Raw genomic sequence first — 24,151 nt, 5'->3', positions numbered from 1 at the left:
TCATATTTGTCTGTATCTTGGTTTCTCCTCCCTGTATTCTTTCCGGAGGGTGTGATAAAGTCTCTTTTAGCTAACCTTGCTGTTGCTAATTCACTCAGCCTGTGTGCTCTGTAAGGTCATTGTTAGAAGATCTTGCCACTGAGTAGTAAAATAGGGTTAGGTAAGGACAGTTTTAAGGGAACTGTGGATTGCCGTGGTCCTCTAGGCTTGAATCTTCCTTTTTGCTTCTAACATTGTCTATGTGGTTTTCTGTTTGCAAAGCAGTAGTTCTGGAAAACTTTTCTTGTAGGAAAAACCGTTCAGTAACCAGAATATAAAAATAGACTCTAAAGAAGAGCGTGGACTCTCTAGAAGATCAGTTTCGTCTTTAAATTGCTTGCAATGATGACAAAGCAGAGTTTAACCAAATATTTATTGTTGAAATCACTCTCTAATTAGTAGTGTTGTACAGCTAAATGTAACACCAAGTATTGCTGTGATTTGGTGCTCTCCCATTACTGTGGGTAGAGAAGTATAGACTATAACTGTGGTGCTCTTTATAGTGGCCTGGATAAGAATTTGACTACAACGTTTTAAGAACACAATGTTATTAAGAGTATGGAAAGCTTCAGCATGTATTTAAAATACATGGTGTGCCCTTGTACCACAATGGAAAATTAGAACAGCTTTTTCTAATTAGAAGTAGTCAGTTATCCTGTTTATTGGTTTTAAAATATATATTCTTAATTCAAGTTTTTGAATTAATGCTAAGCAGACCTTTGAATTCTAACTGATTCAGCATGTATACTCCTACTTCTGAAAATCAAACCAGAATTAAAATCTGGTGATAAAAATATGCTTGGGTTTCACATTTGTTGAAACACTTTTATTGCTTCTAGTTACCAACAAAAGCAGGGATTCATCAATTAAATATATGTCAAAATATACAAAATATGTCCTGCAAACTTCTTTGAACAGTTTTAGATCTGAAAGTTTGTTTACTTTGTAGACATTATTTGTAAACAATCTGTTTGCTGTTTCCTCAGCTGAAAGAAGCTGTCTTAATCCCATTTGGCTTCTCCTTTTGAAGTTGTATTTAAAAGCTGTGTTTAAATAATACTGTAACTGCTGCTGTTTCATCATCAAGCAATTAAAGAAATATGCCTTGTATATCATTGATCTCCTCTTTTTCTTGTATGGCTTTTTTGGTAGAGTATTTTGTTATTTGACCATGAGTCTGAAATAAACCCAGTGTCTGGGAGGGAGGGTGGGCAGAGTGGGGAGCCCACAACCAGAACCTAAGAATGTTGTAGCATTCAATTATTTTTCAAGTTCATGTTTTGTCTTATGGCTGCCTTGTCCACTCTGTAGACAACATTTGTCAAAGATCATCATATATTGTGGTTAGAGGCAGCTGCTTGGATCAAGGCTGGGATTGCTACAGTTCAGTGTTACTGCTCCTTCTTTACAAACCTCAGTTGTAAGAGATTTTAGTATTAAACCTGTTTTGGACCTCTAAGTATCTCATTAGTTAACTCAAGCTGTTGGGTATTTGGCCTCACTTTCACAGTGTGCTTTCTTGACTCTGTATGTTTGTGCTTGAGGATCTATTACAGAGAACAATAAATGCTTAATGAAATTTGTGCACTTAGAGATTTTTTTTGTTCACCATCCCTCCTTGCCACCCTTGTATTTACTTATACTGAGACCATTGTATTTCCAAGCATGTTGAAGTTTTTTCATTCTGAAGGGTAAGACATGTTTCTGAAGGCTGAAATTTCATAGTCTCCAGACTTTCTACTGAGTTAATGAGAAGGTAAGGTGAAACATTAAGCATATTAAACCACTCTTAAGTTTTTGTCACTTCTGGATTTAGCCTCAGTGACATTTCAGAAAGTAAAGATGCTATTTAGGTGTCATGGCATAATTGCAGAATGATGAGTTAGTGTTTCATCTGAATAGTTGAGGGGGTTTTGGGGAAAAGTTTAACTGTTACTAATACATTGTTCTTGTATTTTAGGAGAAATTAAATATAAATAAATAAAATATATAATATATAAATATAATAAAATATAAATATAATGTAAAAGTGAAGTTAGAAATACTGCAGTCCTGTGTTGTAGGTGAGAAAATTCTTGGAGGGAAGGTGCCTTTTCCATAGAAATGCTTTGTAAAATGAGCTCTGTTGCAAGAGACTTGTATGTTTAGAAACTTAATCCAAAGCAAAAATGAAATTGTGCTACAGAACACAGTAATAAATGACAGTGTTCTGACTTGGGGAGAGTGGCAGAGTAGTGTGGTGAGTCTAGTTTTAAGAAACCACACATATAGCATTGCTGCCCACTCCATATTCCCTCATACGCCCACTGGTTTTAGCAAATTTAGTAAAAGATACATGACCCTACATTCTACTTTCATCCTTAGACCATTACAAGATCAGGAATCAAAACAGAGTATTTGCAGTCTTAACTAGAGACCAGGTATTAAATGTGAGAGTTTGCACTGAAGGAAGAGTTTGTACAGTTTGAGCCCTAATATGAAAGGAGGACTCAAGAAGCTGGTTTAGTTTTTCTCTCACGTGCATTCTGGACTTCTGTTCCTTTTGTTTCAAAAAGCATAATGAAGCTCTATAAAAACACCCACACATCAGCTGAAATATATTTTGCCTGAGCTGATTTGTTTGAAAATCTAAGAAATCCAACTCTGTATCTTGAGGAATCATGATATTTGATATACTGGGCTAAGAATTAAGAGTTGTATTTACTGTTTGCAGTTGGATTTTTAAAGGCTTAGTGTGAGAGAGGCAAAATGTCTCTAGTATATTGGGAGCAAGCTTGCTTCAACCATTTTTTCTCCTTGATAAAAATGCAGCTTCTTTGCATTTTTCAGACCTTCTGCTCAATTTCCCTGATTTTTAATTTTTTTTTCTTTTTTTAAATCTTAAGTTGTATTCCAAGGCATCACCTAGTATGAAACTGGTTGGCTTTCCATAAAATTATCCAGTGTGGTACATCATGTCTTGGATAAAGGGCAAGACATGTACTGTATGTAGTGTGTTTACACTTTGGAATGGGACCAGATGAAAACAGTTTTTATTGGGTGAACTGTTTAGTCACTGTCATGAGCCTAATTTTCTGTCTTGAAACATCTTGTCTCCATAAACTGTTGTATGATGTGGGAAGATTAATTTGCCTGGTGGGAGTTACTTTCCAAAAAAAAAAAAAAGAGGCAAGAAGGCTAGCATGTTGTGGTCCATATGTATGATTGGTCTTTGCTTGTTCATAAAGGATATTAATTAAAAAAAAAAATCTATGGATCCGTCCTGTTCAAAAGTTCACAAGGGTGATTTTTACTTCTACTTAAAACAAGTCAGTTTTTCTTTAATGGTTTTGGTTAAATGTTTTAAGACTTGAGGTAGTTATGCTACAAAAATTTTTCCACAAGTGTTATTTTTAAAATTCTGAGTGGGTTTTCACATTCTATTATTCCCAAGGATATAACAGTACATAACTCTTGCTAGAAGGCTCAGTGTGTGAGCAGTTACACTAACAGCTCAAGACACAACAAGTGGTTTTATATTCTGTGACTGTTTGTTTTTAGATCCTTGGTTATATCAAGAAGGTAAAAGCAAAAGCACTTATTTTGTGAAAAATGTGTTTTTTCTCAGCTGTTTCATTTTGGGGGTTTGGTGATGAATTTTTGGGGGTATTTTTGGGGTTTTTTTTTTTGTCCTCTTTTTTTACCTGCCTGTCTAATGCTTTGTTTCAGGTAACTCAGGCAGTATGTTTCTGTGTATGCCCTGATCATGAAGGTAGCAACTCAAAGGAAAATAAAGTTAATATTATCAAAGATCCTGTTTAATGTAACTTTATTAATGTTTAATCTCGCTTGTTCTTTCATCATACTCCTGTTTTTCAGTATAAAAAGGAATAATTTTCTCTGTTTTTGAGAAAAGAAGCTGATTTCTGTGAGTTGTTTTTTTAATGGGTGTGGAGTTTTTGATTTATTTCAGAGAAGAGCAGCTTCTTCTGATGGTTTCAGGTTATGCTTCCCGCCAGTTTGTTGTAACCAGTCACTTATCTCCTGTTATCTCTGTTGGCACTATATGTGATTGTGGGCAGACAGTGGGATAGCACTGAAGCATCCTGAAGAAGGTTTAGGAAATTCCCCAATTTAGTGTTCCCATTGGAAAACTCCAAACCATGTTCAAGTGCTGTTCACTTACTTCCCCACCCCCTTTCCCTTTCCTCTTCAGCTGGATAAAGAGGAGAATTGGAAGCACAAAAGGCAGAGATTGTGGGTTGAGATAGGAGCAATTTACTGGAAATGGCAATGAAATAAGAAAAGGAACAGTAAGAGCAACAATATTAATAAGTGTATGAGGGAGGTAAACAATTCACATGTGAGTGCTCACCACATAGAGCCTGGTGAATACCTGGCTCCACCACCACAGTTCACCATGCAGAAGGTCCCCAGAAAATGATGTGAGGTGGTATAGAATAATCTTTGCCTCCTGGCCAGGCCTCTTCTTGGCTAATAAAAATTAACCCTGTCTTTGCTTGAACTAGGACATTATGCTCCCCTTAGTCTATAGCATTCATGTCATGCACAAATCCTACACCTACCAGCTATTTATGTACATATGTACACACAAGCATAGGCATCACTTCAGTAGTCAATAGCTGTGCCTCCAAGATGTCTATTGAGTTAATTTGGTCTGTGACTTTGGGCTCTGTACATCTTGGATGTCTTCCAGGGCAGGAGGGCTGGTGTGATGCCATTAGGAGCTGGTGGTTGTGAGCTACATCAGGAGCCTCCTGTATCTGGAGCCTCCTGTATCTGGAGCAGATGATATTCATTGCCCATGGTAGCTAAGGCATACAGTGGCGGAATCATTCAGCAGCCAGTATTGTAAAATTCAGCATTACAGACTGTTCTCACCCAAAAATCAAATCCCTTTGAGGTACATGCTGTGTTTCCCCAGCCCTCTGCATTACCCACCAACTGCCCCCAGGTCCTCGAACAAAAGCAGTCACACAGATAGGTTTGCCTTTGCTTTAGACAGGACCAGTCCAAACTGATACTCCCCAAATGCACCACGGAGACTTTATCCCGTTCTACGGTACGTGGGGGTTTGCCTTGGGCAGGACGGCTGGGTTGGTGGAGCCTCTGCTGTTGGTGGAGCGTTTGCTAAGTGTGGATTGCAGTGTTCCCAGGCCCCATGACTGCTTTCAGTGTTCTGTCTAACAGCTGCTGTACTGCTCAGTGTTCCCAGAGGCTGGCACAGGATAGGGAATAGGGTATACCCTCTCAGGCCTGGGCTCTCTGGCCCAGGTGTCTGTGAGACTGTTGTTGGAGCGAGTCCTGTTGTCTGACTCAGTTTCCTCAGGGGTGCCATGTTGCCACAGGATGTGCTTTTATAGGCCCAAGATGGTGTTCTGGGCAGTAACATCAGCACTGGGTGTATATCCAGCCATCCTGGGGTTCTTTCCACCATTGTAAACATGTAGCACTTGTGTCTGAGGGTTTTCAGCAGCGCTATGTAATCGACATGCAGGGCCTCCTCACATTTCTATTTCAGCCATAGTCTACCACACCATGGAGGCCTTACCCACTAGGCCTGCTCGATGGCAGCCTGTATTTCTCAGTTAGGGGTACCTGGGACATAGTGCCCATGGTTAAGTTCTCCCCTCAGTCACAAGCCCATCTGTGTGTTGCATTGCTTCCCTGATGACATGAGGTATGATGGGCCCACCAAGCCAGAAATTATTCACCTTTGTTGCCACTCCATATCTACTTTAATCTTGGCAGCTTGATCCACCTGTCCATTGTTGCAGTGTTTTTTGGCAGCCCTGCTCTTGGGTATGAGTGCATCTATGTGACATACTTATATGGCCACTTCTCTACCTAGGCAGTGATGTCTTGCCACATTTCAGCAGCCCTGATGGGTTTCCCTCAGTGTTGCCAATTGACCTTTTTCCATGGGTCCGGCCATCCCCAGATAATTTGCTGCCACCCATGAGTTAGTGTAGAGGTAGAACAGTGGCCATTTCTCTTTCAGCAGAGTCTAAAGCCTTCTAGATGGCTTTCAGCTCTGCACTCTGGCTTGATCCACCTTGTCCCTCAATACTTCTGCAGCTGGTTGTGTAGGACTTCATGTGGCAGCTTTCCATTTTCACTGTGTGGAAGGAGCTATCAGTAAAGAGGGTGGGTGTATTGCTTTTCATTTTCTGGTAGATGATTATGTGGTAGGGCCTCGTCAGCATGTTTTACCTTCTACTTTGATGATGACAGTCTGAAATTTTGCCTTTATGACAGTTCTTGCTGACTTCCAAGATCCCTGGGTGATTGGGGTTTCCTATTTGAGCTTACTGTGTGATCAACACAATCTACCTGCTCCATGTGGCATGATGTGTGGCAGGGACTTTCCCTTTGAACATCCAGCCCAGTATTGGCTGGAAGCCAATTGGCAGAAGAAGCTGTGCTTCAGTGCCAGTCATTTCTGGGACAGCTCAAACTCCTTTGTAAGCTGCTGCTATCTCAGTTGGGGTGTAACAGGCCTGGGATCCTTTGCATCCCTGACTGCAGAAATAACAGGGTTATCCTTGAGTCTCTCTGGGTGCTTTTTGCCACAGCCTTCCAGAAGGACCTTTCTCCCTGGCTATAGTGTAAAACACATTTTTCACATCTTGTCCTTTCTTGACTGATCCAAGGGCGACTGCATGAGAAGTCTTCCATTTAATTTGTTCAAAATCTTGTTGTTGTTCAGGACTTCATTTGATTGAGAGGATTTACAATCTGACTGTGATCTGGAATATCCTCCAAAAACCCACAGTACCTAGGAAAACTTTAGGAAAGCTTGTGTTTTCTTCTTGCTGCTTGGTGAAGACATGGCTACCAGATTGTTAGCTCTTTCCACATCCATTGGAATCTGACAATGTCTGTCTTGCTGTTTTACTCTTAAAAGCTACTTTCCCAGATGCTTCAGGTCTAATATTATTTCAGGTATAGAATTAGTTCAAGTACCTAACTGGTACTTGAAAAGGTATGTGGAAATTCTCATACTGAGGTTTTTGGGTGTTGCAGAGATTCAAGCAACTGGCTTACATGACAGAACAGTTAGCTTGGTTTTCATCCAGAAACAAAGTTGGAAAGTTTTGCAGTGTATATGTCTTTAATAAAACTAAAGAGAAGCAGTATCATAGAATAGCAAATTTGTCATTTGTCAAATCAAACCTTCATGAATTTTAAATATTCTTATTAGAAGAACAGCAAGATTCTGCTATAATGGGAATTCCACCTGTGCTGTTTTCCTAGTTTTTTGCTATTATTAGGGTATTAGCACTTTTTTTTTTTTTATAAAGGACAATTCTGCCATTAGATTTTTTGCAAGCCTAAAGTTATAATTATTTCCATTTTTCAGTAACATAAAGTAAAATTACAGATTTTTTTCTTTAAACATATGTTTGCAGAACATTATTAGCCTGAAATTGTATGTAAATTATGATAGCATAGAGGAAAAATGTACTACTGTGTAGGAGTGAATTGGAACTGGAGATACTTTGGATTTTTCTGACTATGATTCATTATTTCTTTGTCTGGTTTGGAGAGCTTAGAGTGTGGATTTTGTACCTTTGATCAAGTCTATCTTATATGCAAACATTTGAATAGCAAATTTGGTCGCTAACTAGATAGCAATTCTTTTTTCTTCAATATTAATTTTGAGCTAATTGAAGTAGTGATATCAGTGGGCAGCTCCATGTCCATGGATCATGCAAGGCTGATGCTTTTTAACTGTTTGCTCCTATTGTGGACCCTTTAAAAAGAAGAATGCACTTTGGTGGCTGTCTCTAGTCTGTATGAAGGTTGTGTTAAGCAGCAGAAGTTGGGTTTTCATTTCCAACAGTAGATGTACTCTTGTATGGTGTCTCCCCCTCCACTTTAGTTTATGCTCTAAAGGTGTGGTTCAATATATTTTTTCCTCTTCATTCTTTCAGCTCCCACTTCTCCCCACTTAATTTTCTTCTGGTTTTTTTTTGTTTCCCCTTGAATTAAAGTAAACACTGCTGTTGTTTACAAAGTTCTGTGCTGCTGAAGAATTGAAGATGGCTTTTGCTCTGCTAGTTATCACAAAAGAAATATTTGTAGTGAGTTGAGAGTGGTCTGGTGGTTACATGCTGTGAAGTTATGCAAAACTTTCTGTCTCTGACGTGAACTGTAAAATGTTACTTGATCTGCAGCTGTATTTTTTAAATGCTACACTATTTTAGTATGGAAGGCTTCTTGTTGCTTTATGTGAAAGTGATCACATTCAGGGCTTTAGCTGAACTTGAAGCAGTCACCTCAAAGTACTTTAATTAAAATAAGGTGACATAACTATTGCTGCAATGAGATAATCTAATACAGGCCTTAATTGGCATGATTGCAACATAAAGACCCTTCTGCAGAATCAAGCTAAGCTAAATAAGTTCCCATATTCAGCCAGTGCTTCTGACCTTTTCTGCTGAAAACAGCTGTTACTCCTTTCACCCCCCCAGCCTGGTTGGCTGTTAAGGTGTATCTTCCTTTGCATGAAAAACCTTTTAATTTACTGACCTGTCTTTGTACTTGAAAAGCACTGCCATAGGCTACACTTACTTTTCAATAGTATGCATCAATTCACATTATAGAACTGTCTTTGCTGATGCCCTGAAGGCTGGTAATTCTGCAAAGGGCTTGAATAGTCTGCAAGAGTTTTACCAGTAATTCAGTGCTTTTCAGCCAAGAGAGTGTACTACTGTATTTGGTTTTCAAGTTTTTCCACTGATTTGATTGTGTTTACTTTTTGGAATTATTTTTATGCTTTATTGTATTGCTGCTCTTTAAAGCACACCTGCAAATTTTAGTGTAGAAGCTTTGAAGAACTGAACAGATAGATCAACCTCTTCAAACTCTTACCTTGCTGCTACACAGGGACAAGTGATAGCAAGGGAAAAGTCACTGCATGTAGAGTGCATAGTTACAGAGATCCTGGGCTTTGTCTTCCACTAACTTTCCATTTCTGATTGCTGAAGAGGGCTTAACTTTTGAGGTGAGAACTATGAGAAAAGGAGGAATCTAAAGTAGCCTTTTATTTCTCTTGGGTCACCTATGTTGTGTTTTTTATGCAGCCTTTTGTACCCTTTTAGGATAAGCTGTACTTACTTCACCTAATGGGTTAATGCCCATAGTCTTTTTCTCTCACAGCTGGTGGGGCTTTGAGGCTGTTTTTTGAGCTTCATAGTGCAAGTGGTGATACTTAAAGGTCTAACTCGAAGCTAGTTACAGAGCAGCATAAAGTAGAGAAGGTGAGAAGTAATCAGACTTGCAGTCTGAAGTAAGGCAGCATTGCTGTGGGTTTGTGCTCAGAAGACATTTGAGGCAGTGTAGCAATGTGTGATCAGTAAAATACTGATGTTTCATGTAAATGGTTTTTATTTCCTCTCAGTATTGTGACATTTTGACTTAAACATTTAACTTGGTCTGTAAAGCTAAAATATTTCTAAAACATGTTCATTGATTGTTGTTGATGTTGACTTAATTCTCCTATTTTTCTTTACAATATTTAATTAGAGGAATAATCTCTTCTGATTACGATACTATCATTGCCTACAGTAATACCATATTTTTAAACTGACCTCTCAGTTAAAGAAGTTCTTGCATCAAAATGGATAGTTACAGTGGTTTTTCTAGAATAATTACTGGCAGTTTATACAAGGGAGGATGCTGAAAATAAAGCAGTAGATAGGCAACTGGAAAATAACTTTTTGAGAGTAATTCAATGTAATGAAAATTATGACGATAATGCTAAATTATGATTTTATCCTCAAAATGTAGAGATGGATACATTAAGAGATTTCTGAATATTTTGTAATTATTTTCTTTTGGGTGGTCTTGTGACTGTGTTATCTGTTTGCTCTGTGGCTTACATAAAAGCTTACATAAGCTTAGAGTGTTGTTAAGTCTGAGGTATCTCCTGACCTTTCAGAAAAGCTTGAGATGCCATTGAGAGTTCTAAATCAGATCTGGCAAATTCTTGTAATAAGATGTCAAAGACCCTTGAGTTTTTTCTCTTCCCCATGGAGCTGAAAAATATCTTAACTTGTTCTATATTTTCATTTTCTCACAAGTTAAGAAACCTAATTAAGCAGCTCAAGTTCTACAAAGCCTGCAAGTGAACTTATCTTACGTATTTTGTGATAGATACTTCTAACATAGCCTGCTGAACTTAGTATGTTCTTCAAAAGAATATATATGGAATTTGGCATTGGGTGACACCAAAGTGCTTTATGTATCATTTGTAACTGAAGGTGTTTGTCTTAGCCATCATTGCATTTTGAAACTGTCCATTAGATTGTGCACATTAGTGCAGATTGGAAGTAGATGGCCTACCCAGCTGTGAATAAAGGTTATCTTTTGATTTAGGACATGATACTTCTGTTTCCATGCACAGCTGTTGTGCTCTTTGCTTCCAGGCTTAAGAGGTCACTATGCCCAGTAAACTGCCACAAATTCTCTGTCTTTGTGACAGGACTACAGAAATTGAGTTATTTGTAATTTGAGGAATTGTTGCTGCCAAAACTTCAGGGTGACTCTAAAGTTTTGTGTCAGGATATGTTCATAACCAGTGTAAACAGACTCAGTTTGAATACTTGCAAAACCAATATGGATATTTGACCAAAATTGTCAAACTAGCAATTTTGGAGATGGAGTTGGGGTTTTTAAAATCTGTATCATCCTCTTTGCACTATTAGTTCATACACCTGCAGCAGGCACAGCTTTGCAGCTCTATCTCTGCTTTTATGGTTTTTATGGGTTTATACTAGACACTCTTCACTAATTAGGATTTCTTTCCTACCAAACTGGCTTTGCATGTCCTGTATAAATTGAGTATTATTAAGACCACTAGACCATTGCTAAATTTGGTTCAAATTGACCATTGAACTTAAACATTACTAAAGGAGAATAACGGACTGATGAACAGGCAGTATGATTGCATAGATCTTATTTCTGTGGGAAACTAGGCCAACAACTGTCATGTTTCAAACAGCATTCTTATTGGAGTTCAAAATAATCTTTTCCATCCTGTTCCTAACACATGTGGTGATGGTTGATATTTCTTGTTCTCAGTTTGATTAGGTTAATAGCTGGTTTTCTGAAATCCTTAGCCTTTTTGTCTGCTTTTTACTTTTAAGAATGCTTAATACTTTTGGTGAAAGTGAGTGTTTGTAGATTGATTTTGCTGCCAGGCAAAGTTTTGCTGCTGTATAAACTCTGTTTTTCATTGGATCATATAATTATTCAGGTTGGAAAAGACCTTTCAGGTTATTGAATCCAACTGTTAGGTTAACACTGCCAAGTTCACCGTGAAACCATGTCCCCAAGCACCACATCTCCAAGTGTTTTACATACCTCCAGAGATGGTGACAACCACTTCCTTGGACAGCCTGTTTCAGTGCCTGGCCATCTTTTCTGTGGAGAGATTATCCCTTCTATCTAATCTAAACCTCCCTTGGTGCAACCTGAGGCTGATTTCCTCTTGTCTTATCCATTGTTACTTGAGAGGCAGACACTCATCTTGCTTACAACCTTTGTTCTCAAAACCACATCAACTGTTTTGCTGTATCCTCTCTAAGCTTTTATGTTCACGTTGCTGAATATAATTTAGCAACTGAGGTCTCTGACAGCTTGTTATGAGTGAAAGGTCTTATTTCCTTCTTTTTTGTAGGAAAAGATGTTAACTAGCAGAAGAATGTTACAAGTTAGGGAAAATACAGTCATGATTGTTACCTTAGTAACAGTTAAGTAATGTGCGGGGTATCTTTCAGTACTTGGCAACTCAATTCTGTTAGACCTAAATGACAGCTGTTTCTTCTTTGAAATCCTTATTATAAAGTAAGAGTTTTCTTAAGTGCATTAAGATTATTTTTGACACAGGGTTTTAATTCAGTTCTAAGTATCTCCTTCATATTGTTTTTACAACGGATCTATTTTGTTAGGTATTGTTAGCTACCTTTAGTTTTTCCTTAATGAGGAGTTTTTAGTAATTCTGTCCTTATTTTGTATAGTATTTTGCAAATATCACTCATGGTAATATACTAAATAAATTACTGAATATTGCCATGCTACAGTAATGAAGTAAGCTTGAGTGTCTTAGCCCTGTCCTGTTGTCTGTTACTTGATTCCTTTATCCACAAATTTGCTTTTCTACTTTCTTTGGCTTTTTTAGCAACAGAAGCTATCCATCAATTTACATATATCCAGCATTGTAATTAACCTTTCTGACTGGAAAGTTTGTAGCAAACTTCCCTACTGCTCATTTTAACCCAGGTCATGCCATGATTCAAGTGTAAAGACTGCTGCTCCTTCACAGGTATCCGGCCAGGAAAGAAGCTGCTAGTACAGCATGCTGTGGAGTGAGCCCAGCAACAACTGGGACCAAGCCCACCAGCAAATCAGCCCTCCAATGTGTTTTGAAGTGTTTCATGAGTAACAGGAGGCAGAGACTCTCTTAGATTCCAAAACTTGGTGATTGTCATCTGAGTTGCTAAGAAAATACAGAGTATTCTTGATCAAATGAACCTGAGTATTCCAGTCAGAATTAACTGAGCTTGGTTTAAATCTTTTTCTCGGGCCTTAAGCGTGTGGGAAAGATCATTTCTAAGTAAAGGGAAAAGGAAATTGTCTCATATTTATTAAATCCTTTTCCTATCAGGAAGTATGCATCAGGATTATATGCTTGGCAAGCAAGAGTACATATTTTGGCACATTTCTCTTTGCATCTTTAACAGGCTGCCAGCATTGCAGGCAACACTAGCAGCAGTCTGTGTCCCAGACAGTTTTGATTATAAATCCCAGTCTCTGCAGTGGGGCAGAGAGATCTGTGGGGTTGGGGACTCTTTGGTGTTCTTGGCTCCTTTTCCTTCCCGAGTGCACTGGGAAAAGAGAGGGTAGGGCATAGATGGAGATTATGGTCATGCTGCTGGTAACCCCCTCTGCATCCTGGTTAAATACCCTGTGAATAAATACCCTGTGTAAATTTGAGGGGATTCCAGGCTTGTTGTGATGGAACTGATGGTCTGCAATCTAATTATATCTGAAAGATCTCCAATAAACCATTGTTTGAGTGCACCAACTCCCAGAATTACAAATGGCATTGCCCACACAGGCATTCCAGAAATTGTGGACACAGTCTTTTCTTGCTTATCAAATGAAAAGTTAAAGGGTAAATCTCTTCTAAAGTTCTCTTGGGACCAAATGTAAAGTTGTGAGCTTTAATCCTCCATCAGTGCTCAGACCTGCATTTGCTAACTGTGTCATTTGAGGTGACAGTGGCTTCTCCATTTACACAACAGGGAAAAAATAGCTGAGCATAGTCATGTTTGCTGTCAAGGCTTTCTGTGAGAGTGATGACCATGCAGCTGAAATAACTGAGATTTTTAAAATGAAATAAAACTGAAGTGTGAAGAGAGGCAAATGAGGAGTGTAAATATCTTTGTATAGGAAAGATTCAGGGAAGAGGCTGGATGGATGTCCAGCTACCCTTTGGTTTTCAAGAAGAGTTTAGTACCTTTATTGCTTGTTTTTTGTTTTTTTTTTCAGATACCCAAATTGTTTATGTAAACATGCTTAATAACATAGCTGAAGTGTTTTGTTAATACTGTTTGAGTGTTATGTCAACTTCTTGTTTTTCTAAGTCATTCAAATAGAATACAGTTCTTAATTTTACAGGAACATTCTATCTACCAATCCATTTTATCATCATCCTGTGGAATGAATCTGGAGAGTAGCAAATAATGGAATTTCATATGTCTTTCCAGCTTATGCTTTCAAGCAACTTTTATTGTGTTTAAAACTCGCTTTAAGATGTGTAAAGCTTACATATTAAAATCTTGGATATTCCCTTAATATTGAAGTTAATGTTTTTGGCAGATGGGAGAGAAATATATAAGGAATATTTTGACTAATTTTTGGATTATAAAGTGATTTTATGGAGCAGTTAAGATACATATTCACGTTTTGGTTAAAATGGGTATTTTTTTTTTTCTAGAAAGATTTTTTTTTTTTTAAAAGCCATCTGATTTCTTCTAACATTGAGGAGATTTTAAGCTAGCTTCTTAACAAAAAATAGAAGCTCATCTACTGAAATTCTTTTTAACCTCATGTGAGCTATGTATTGGGGTCTGTTTTTATGGCATGTAAATTTCTATCTGCCTGTTTGGTTGTGTGAAATGCCTGACAAAAATTTTTGGGGCTCTTGGCTTAGTTTTATCATATCTGCTGGTCTGTGGTTTGATCTCAAATGTAGCTTTTTAAGTCTCATACTAGGAAAGCTGAAGTTACAGAGAATATAAACTTTGGTTACTGTGCATATAGAAGCTATTCTTTATTATGCGAAGGAATTGGATTAACAAAACAAATTATTTATTTTTCCTCGAGGCCAAGCCAAAGTGCTTCCAATAAAAAGACTCTTGAAATAACTGCAGTCTTCCACACTTTCCTTGTATCTGCCACGTGTGAAGTGTTTTGTATCTTTCTGGAATCAAGGTATTGAAGGAGTCTTTGTCATGAAAATAAAAGAGAATTGTTGGTTGTTTTTTTTTTATCTAGCATGAGATCTGAAATTGAGTTCATAATATCACAAATGTGTCAAAGCTATTTCCTGAAGATATTTTACAAGACTACATTTCTCTGTATAGAGATTCAAGAAGTGGATTCCCAAGGGCAGTACCACAACTTGTCGTGCTTGTTCTTTACTCCTAAGTATCTGTCTTGACTCAAGGATCCTGAACCTCCTTTCTTAGGACTTGGTATTTCACAAGAGATTGTAACCATAGGCAAGGAAAGAAAATTACATCTTTTGTTACAATTTGCCCTAATTGTATCATATAGATCATTCAGTGAGCCTGTGTTAATTAGCTGGCAAGTGTTATTGTTGATTTCCTAGACTAAATCTCTATTATGTGTATAGCATGAAAACAAACAGAAAGTTTAATTACTTATTATAATTAGTTTGGCAGCATTTCTTCATTTAGTAAACTTATGCCACTGTACACAGTTCTGTATTCCTTACCACATTAATGGACTGCTGCTTCAACTGTCTTCACACTTCCTACAGAAACATTGTCCCTTGTTTATTTCCATTTGCTGTTTAGGTGGCTTCTCCTTAAACTGAAATAGTTCATTTTGTATATCAGCTGGAGAGTCACATATTAAACCTAAATTGTAATGAGCAGTTGTAGCCTTACTACATGGTGCCCAATGTCCTTCTTCTTGGTAGGGAATTGCTGTTCATTCAGGTTGTTAAAAATTAGCTTGGTTAGGAATGGGCACACTTGATGTATACTGCAGTGAAAAATTTAATGAAAGGGCATTGTAAGTGATTTTTGTGGGGTACCAAACTGGGCTAGATTTAACTGGATGGATACCATATTAAAAAAAAATCATGCAGTCCTGTCTACCAATTGAATCATGCACTTGTTTGGTATTCTTGAATGAAAGTAAGAGTGCTTACTGGTATAATGATACACAGAAATAACTCTTTGGAATTATTACTGAAAATACTTTATGCCTTTGACATTGGCTAAGCTGAGAAGCTCTTAATGACTGACAGATTGTGGGGAATAGTGGAGTACAGTTTTTAAACACTTGAAGAATGAGCCTATGGCTGAGAAGTACTGGCAAGTTGTAGATATTGCAGATATCGAGAAGAGTGTTGAAGGGAAATGCAGATGTTATACAAGAGTTTTTAAAATATATGTGTATATATATATGCCCTGAGTCTCTGTAAAATGCAGGTAGCTGACAGCAACAGTTCAGTTAAGTATAGCTGTACACAGAGGGACAGCTGTGAAGGCATGAAGAATTTATAGTATAGCTTTGTAGTGTAATTGCAACCTTAATGCAGAAGAATGTCTCCTGAGGCACTTCAGGAGGTTCAAGTGAAATAATTCACAGTGAATTTAGCAGTAGCTGGAAACAAACTAACTTGTTTTGTTTCAGTAGTAGTAGTAGTAGCAGCCTGCTTTCCTTCTCTACCCACCCTCACTCCCCCAAAGAATGAAATTTAACTGAAATGCTTCGTTTAAACCCCTGTGAGGTCTCATTGGAATGACTATATAAAAGTTTGCCAAACAGCTGGAGTTTTATAACCATAAGTTAATGTTGAGGGCAGATTTTTAGTTTAATGTTTTTGGAAGGAGAAGGTATAAACAAAACTTGCCTTTGTTGCTTTGCTTAACAGTTTTTGTCACTGAATTGATCTGTAGGTGGGGCTGATAAGGGCAGCAAAACCTCAGTCTAAAACAAAAGGATAAGATTCTCTGGGTGGAGACTATTTTGTCTGCTTTGGTACAAGGGCTGTGTGAGTGGCTGAGGATGATAATGCTGAGTGTGGTCTGCAGCCCACTCCTCTGCCTCTGCATCCTGCCCTGTCTGGGCATTTCTGATGGTGAGGGAGGATAGGACAGCTGCGTGTTGTTGCAATAGCTCTCTGTTGCGAAAGGCAGAGGCAAGCTAGAGCAAAGCTTAATTCCTGCAGTGTCCTTAGCTCTGTTTCTGTTCTGGTTGAGGGTGGTCAGGTTCCTGGGAAGCTGTCAAAGATTGGTAATTTGGACAGAGAGAAGTCAGGAGCGCAATAACAGTGGTGAGGGTGGGGTTGTCACTGGGATTTCTAAATGATGGAAGAAAGGATGGAAGTTGGAGCTGGTACTGTTGCTGCAGCAAAAATGTATGTAACTGTTTTATTAGTACTCCTAGGAAGCCTTTAATTTGTGCTGCCTTGTCCCCAGACTTTCAAGTGAATGGTGTTAGTCACATGACTGGTGCCTCTTGACAGAATAGACAAAAACTAAATATCAGCTATGCTTAAAAGTGTCTTTGTGATTTGCTTTTGAAAATGCATTCATAATAAGTGATATCATGCATCTCCTCTGATAGCTTTTTTTAAAATAAGCTTCCTTTTTATTCTTTGGCTTATCAGGATGTTAGAAATAGGATAAAGGGTTGAAGGAACCTTGAAAAGCTTTAGTGTTTCAATAATGTGTACAAAACTTAAAGCTAAGGTAATTTGAGAAATGTGGTGCTTGACCTATGATACTGCTCTAGTTTGCTGTTAGAATTGGAGGAACTAGCCAAACCAGTAAATCCACTGTGTAGAAAACAGAATTTTGGAAAAAAGTCTTCAACAAATCCTTTATAAATTAAGTATGTTAACAACCATGAAAGTCTTCAGTTTCTCAAAAAAAGGTCAGTGCAGAGCAACCAGTCTTATACTGAATAAAGATGGTTGTGTCATGGCAACAGAAAACTTCTTACTACTAAAGATTTCAGTTCTCAAATTTTCTTTTCTAATATTTCTGGAGGTATGAAATGTTCACCTCTAAGACTTATTTTATACTACAACCATTTGAAGAGAGTTTATCATTAGTATTTGTTCTACCTGACATATTATTTGGATGCCAGTCTTGGAGTTGCCCTGACAATGAGTTCTGAGATAATCAAATGTATCTTCTATAATTTCTAATGCATGTAGTGCCATAGAAGGATATTTCTCAGTTTCTGCAATACACTATGCTTTAAATTTGGACTGATTATATATGCATATTATATTCCAAATGCAGCCACAGGTTAGAGATATTGACAAGTCAGTCACTGCAAAGTAAGGTGCTGTGTGTCCCTGGATGAAACAAGTTTTCCTTGAAAATTTTATTTCTGTGGAATAACACTCTAATTGTTGTGTGTATTCAGTTCAAAACATAGTATTATGTCAGTCTGTGCAAATTTTGGGAAGGAGATTAGGAGAATCTCTCTTTAGTACAGATTTAGTCACTTCTTTTTTTCCTTATAGCAAGCATTTCTTTAATTATCTTGCAATTTTCAGAAATAGCCATCATTTTAAATGGACATTGAAATGGACCTGGTTTAACAGTCAGTAGAAACTAAGTTGTTCGTAGTTGTTTAGTGCCATTCTAAAGTAGCACTGCTGCTAAAGTGGCTATAAACTTCATTGCCCTACAACTTCACACCAAAATTTTTGTTTGTTTAGAATCCAGGAGTTGCAGACTCTTTCTAGAGAGGGAAGCATCTGCAGTAATTCATGAGTGGGACTGCTGAGTGCGGTGTATCCATGTGGATTCACAGATATATCAGGATGATCCTGTGGTGTCCCTGTGGCTGGTGGTATTTAGGTGACCCTGTCTGCCATTGTGATAGCCTGATATGGATAGTTAATTTGGAAGGGGATCCCCTTCTAGGCTGCCAGAAGATACATTTACTGTAGTTGTGGACTGTCTGGGACCACACTGAAGCACAATGGTAGAAGTTAGCTTCTCTAAGTCTTATTTATACGTTTATGTTTATACATTTGTCTTATGCTTAAGTCCATAGAGAATATTGGAAAACACATTACATTTCAGACTTAAATCTGAAACTGAAGACTTCTGTAAAAAGGACAACTGGGAGTTTATACATAGCCTGTATTAAATGTCTGTGTGAGGGTATATAGTGAGGGACATTGCCATGAGTGCTTTCTGATAGGAAACAGCTTGTAGACTGGGGAGGTAGCAGGGGCACAAAGTTAAGTTGTTAACAAACCAATCAAACCACTTTTTTTTTTTTTTTAAAGAAGCCTGATAACCTAATTTTGTGGATGAGATTGCTGGAGTAGAATTTTGTCTTGCTTTGTTTTGTTTAGAATTTGCATCCCTTAATTGACAAGTGGCAGAATTACATTTTCAGTGCATGACTGTCAAATGTGAACATTGCTGAGTTAGAGCTTCTGTGGAAAACATGGTGTATTTGCTTATTGAGGCACTGGGGTGTCTGACCTAATTGGGTCATAAATTCCAGTTTTTGTTTTCAGCCTTTTTTTGAGGGCTTGTCAGACTTTAATACTGATTGCTGTGTGAAAAATTGCTTCTTACCAAGTACTCTGGAAAATTCAACAGTGGTAACCTTCAGAGTCTGAAAAGGTCCTGAAAGGTTTGGCCTGAGTTAGTTCAATAGTTGCAGTGCTGTTGCTTTACTGTTTTGACACCTACAAGTTGAATGGTATAGTGATTTGTAGCTTAGTGGGAAAGTAAGCAGAAGTTTTGCAATACTAATATTTTTGTGCTTATAAAGAAATAGTTTAAAATTTATAATTTTCATTTAACTGGAAAGTCGTATTTCATGATACAAAATATTTCTAGAGGCTAAATTAAATTTCTGTAAATGGGGGAATAGGCATGATGCTCTTCCAGTTTTTATGAGTATATATACTTTCTTAGACAACTTGGATATACTGTGGGTTTCTCATGGAAGTCACTTATTAACTTCATTGTAAAAGTGGTTGCATTGAAAGCAGATTTGCTTCTAGCAGCCAAAAATTCACTTCAAGACAAGGAATGCTTAAGTAACTGCATAATGTATTGGCTCTGTTAATTAGCTGGAATGCATTGTATTACATGAGTGTCCATGTGAAGAATTAATTATACTGACTCATAGGCAAATCTTGGTGTAATAAAAAAGAAATTATGTATGATTTGTCTGTAAATCTTTTCTGTCAAAGTAATAATCTCTCTCTGTTGTGAAAATTGCCATGCTGGCTTTGTCAGGTAAATTGCAAAACACAACATAACGCAAATCAGAGCATTCCAAATTGTCAGCATATGAAGTACTTCAACAGTTTTTCTCCAGATGAATGTGTGAGGCTCTGGCAGACTTTGCAGTGATATCTGCCATGTCTCCCACATAGGTTGCCCTGTAGCATCCTACTGCTGCCAAAAGAATGGGTGGGTGAGGCTTCTGTACCTTGCCAAGGAACTTAATGGCTGATTGCTTGAAGCGACTGCCTTCTTTAGTTGGGTCTTTTTTTAAACTTACTTGTAGATCATTTCTTGGTTTATCTGCATATCCTGTCTGAAAATGTTAACACTGGGAATCTGGGCTTTTCCAACCACTACATCTTAAAATATATCCTGTTTTTAAAGTGAAAGAGATGAGAGAGCTGGAAGGTTGGATATTGCACGAGTGTTCTTCATTTGGCATACAAAAAGGCAGAAGTTTCTCTAATTCAGAAATTTTTTAACATATTCAGTTTCAGCAATTACCAGTAGAAAATTCTTAAAAGGCTTTAGCATTTATGATAATCTGAATGATTTTCTGACCAATCTTTATTATAATTGAAATTTAAATGATGTCACATGTAGGAGGGTATTTCCTGTGGAATCCTTGGCTGGATGGCAGATGAGACTATAGTATACAGAATTACAGAAGGCCTGGGGTTGAAAGGGACCCCTGGTGAGCACATAGTCTAACCCCCCTGCTAAGGCAGGTTTGCTTACAGCAGGTTGTGCAGGATCATGGACAGGCAGGTTTTGAATTTTTCCAGGTAAGGAGACTCCACAGCCTTTCTGGGTACCCCATTCTGTGACCCTCACATTAAATAAGTGCTCTGTCACCCTCACATTAAATAAGTTTTTCCTCAGACTTGGATGGAACTTCCTCTGTTTGAGTTTGTGTCCCTTGACCTATCACTGGGCACCACTGAAGAGTCTGGCCCAATCTTCTTGACACCTTTCCGTAACATATTTGTGCACATTGATAAGATCACTTCAGTTGTCTCTAGGCCAAACGTCACAACTCTGAGGGAGATACTTCTGTCCCCTCATCACCTTCATAGCCCTCACTTTAACTCTCTCCAGTAGTTCCTTGTCTTTTTTGGACTGGGAAGCTCAGAACTGGACACAAACTCCAGGTGCAGCCTCATTAAGAATGAGTAGAGGGGCAGGATCACCTCCCTCCACCTGCTGGCAATGCTCTTTTTAATGCATCCTAGAATACCACTGGCATTGTTGGCCATAAGGGCACACTGCTGGTTCATGGGCAGCTTGCTGTCCACCAGGATCCCCAGGACCTTTGCTGCATATCTGCTGGAGATCAGCTCCTAACTTTTACCAGTGCATGGGGTTATTCCTTGCTGGCCTCTCTTGAACTTCATTGGGTTCCCCTCTGCCCAGCTCTAAAGCCTGTCTAGGTCTTTCTGAGTGGCACATATACATTTGTGTGCAAGCATTTAAAAAATGTGTGTACTCATGCCTAGCTCCTCTGTCTTGTTGTAACTGCTAATGCATGCCGACATTGCTAATCCAAGAATTGTCAGTATCTCTTAGAGCTCATAGATGTTACTTGCATGACTTCATTAACCTGTGAGCAGGCCTTGTTAAATGCATCCAGGTGTATTGGTCTAACTGCTTTGGCAACTTCTGGTTGTCCTACAGCCTGCTAGCTCCCAAGCCTTTTGGCATTCCTTCTACAGCTCCTGCACTTTCGATGGCAGCTGTGCTTTTGGTCTCTCAGTGCAGAGCTGCTTCTGTCAGATGTCCTGTGAGCTACTATGATGGGATTAAAATTACATTTTCTTCCATAAGCACCTGATTTGGATGAGATACTAGTAATGTAATTTAATATTAAAATTTTAGGCCTGCTGTGTGAGCATGTTTTGAGGTAAATACTAGCACTATTGCTTGAAGTTTCTCCTGTTAGACTAGGATGATGAAAGATTGTGAGACTTCTATGTTTAGTCTATGGATAATCAGAGGAAAGCAATTTGTTTGTTCACAAACTTTCCAGCAACTCTGTAATGGATATCTCGTGGCTGATGCATGTGACTATGTCGCTCATAAATTGACCATGCTTGAGTGCACTGATGATAAAATAAATGAGTGGATTATTTTTCTCAATAGGCTGTTATGACTGACAGTGATTAAATTTTGAGAGAGTGGAGAACACATTCTTTGAGTGGCTAAAAAGAGAGTTGTCTCTTCAAAGCAGCAGAGAAAGGACATTGGGTTTCTGTGTTCCTATTCTGAAAGATTAAAGTGGTGCATAAAGGAGATGCTGAGTGCTATGACAGCAATGTAAATTGACAAAGTCCTGCTTTGAGTTTTGTAAGTGTTAAGTTGAATTGTTAGATATTAAAGGCTTAGAATAGATCTCCTGGGTCATCAAGAATTGAAAATAAATGACACCTTTTTCAAGACCTTGCAAGTACCATTTGGTTTGTTAATCCTGTTGCCTTATTTCAAGTGAAACTGGTCCCAAAATCTCGTTTGTTGTATGAAAATACCCAAACCACTTCATTTGTATTTAATATAGTTAGTCCAGATATTTATAACCATTCATTTTTAGATCAGATTTTCTCAAATTGTTTATAGTTTCTTTCCACTGTAGTCTTACAAAATAGTTCAGATTTCCTCATCCAGTGGTAGAGGAACTTTGAAAGCTGTTGCAGCTTTTGCATTACAATAAACAAATTAACATAATATATGTGTGCTTACAACATGCTTTCCTTACTCTTGCAGTAATATCAATTTTATTCATAAGTAATGTGATACAGAATATTCAGCAAGTCAAGCATATTTAGAGACTTCATTAAGAATTACTGTTAATCACCTTAAACTTCTGGAGCTCTTTTGATCTGTGCTGCCCAGCGTCTTGCCTTTCTTATGTTTTGAGAAGTGGGGGTTGTGTGGCACTCCAGCAAAGTGCTTTGCACAGAGAGGCTGCCAGCCTTGTGTAGGGCTGTGTTGGAATCATTATCTTACAGTACTGAGGTTTCACAAATGGAGAAGGGATTACAGTAAGGAGAGGAAAACTCACCTAACCCTTTTTGTCATGTATCATGTATAATGTTATTGATAGATCTGATAGTTTAAAAATCTAGTTTGGTATTCGTGTTGGGGAAAATTCAAATTGTATTGCACATTGCCAGTAGAAATCGATTAATCTCGGTGGTCCCTCTGCGCTGTGCAGAGCACTAAGCCAGCTAGATTGTTGATTCATTTAGCTGTAACTATTTCATTTGTGAAAAACCACCAAAAAATCTTAATGGCTGGTGAGAGGTCAAGAAAATACGAGCTTAAAATAAAGGGTTGCTAATGTTCAGTCTTGAATTCATTGAGTAGTTACGCTGGTCCAATACAAAGGGAGTAATTTGTTTGAACTGTTTGGCAAGGTGGAACTACCATACACAGTTGTGGACAAAGTTGTTCATTTTGGTTTTATGCTCTTCAGCTGCAGAGGTTGTATGAAAACTTTCCTTTGAGGGCTTCTGATCCTGAAGTAGCAAAATACTTTGGATTTTCATGTGGCACTTGCATGAAGGGCCCTTACTGGGAAATCAGTTTATGGTTCTTTTGAAACACAGTCCTGTTTATTGAGACACTTTAAGAATGGGAAATTTGGTTTTATAATAGATTAATTATTATTTTTTCTTTAGTGTTTCATTCACCAGGAGTACATACATGATTTCAAGCATGAAAAGAAATCCCTGTGTTTAGGGAAAAAATTATGGTGCTTTTCAATTTATTAAACATATCTAAGATAGGAATAGAATAATGCATGTTAGAACCTTGTTCTGTTAAGGTTTGGGTTAGAATAATATGGAGGTTTGGTAATATATTCTGTAGGGATCAGAACTTGCTGTATCTTTTTTGGCACTGGTGATATCTAGGTTAAAACTTGGGAGGGTGTGTTATTTATATAGTAGTCATACTTCTTGTTAATACTGGAAATAAATCTGTTGGCTCACTAAGACCACCTTTGAGTCAAGATTTCAGTCAAAATACTCTTCTGCCTAGAATTAGTCTCTCTTTGCCTGCTTGGTGATTACATATTTGTAGCTTCACAAAGGTAAGGAACGGAGTTAAATAAAGGAAATTTAATTTGACAGACTTTCTTTCCAATGGCTATGTCTGCACTCTTTCTATATGTTTTCAGAATATGCTTATTCCATGATCAAAAATGAGACTGCAGGTACTATTAATGTAGTTAAATGAATTGGATGAGGTACCAAAAATGCTGCAGCTTGGGGTACCAGCTGCATTTTGGGGTACCCAAAATGTAACCGGTATGTGCCAGACCAATACACTGAGTTTTATAGTTATTCCTTTTTAACTGCTGTTAGTTGCTGAAATAGTTTGGATGTATACAGTCACGTACTTGCTTCTTTGAGATACTGAAGAAAAGCAGCTATGAGAGCATACATTTTCTAGAGATTTGTGATTTTAAAAAGGGAAATGTTGGATAAGAAATCCATGTTTTTCAGCAGTACCATTTTTTGTGATATGGTTAGATCAGCAGAAGAAGTATGTCAAGTACTTATGCTCAGTTA

At 37.9% G+C, this 24,151-nt stretch overlaps 1 protein-coding gene across 16 annotated transcripts in view; it reads left to right on the top strand.

The window, feature by feature from the left end:
- EPB41L2 (erythrocyte membrane protein band 4.1 like 2) overlaps window positions 1–24,151 on the top strand; it is a 107,908-nt gene that overhangs the window by 4,781 nt on the left and 78,976 nt on the right. The gene's annotated exons all lie outside the window — the stretch shown is intronic.

The sequence above is a fragment of the Oenanthe melanoleuca genome, chromosome 3 (genome assembly GCF_029582105.1).
Source record: "Oenanthe melanoleuca isolate GR-GAL-2019-014 chromosome 3, OMel1.0, whole genome shotgun sequence".
NCBI lineage: Eukaryota > Metazoa > Chordata > Aves > Passeriformes > Muscicapidae > Oenanthe > Oenanthe melanoleuca.
The sequence above is the reverse complement of the archived record's forward strand: the minus strand, read 5'-3'. Positions and strand labels throughout refer to the sequence as shown.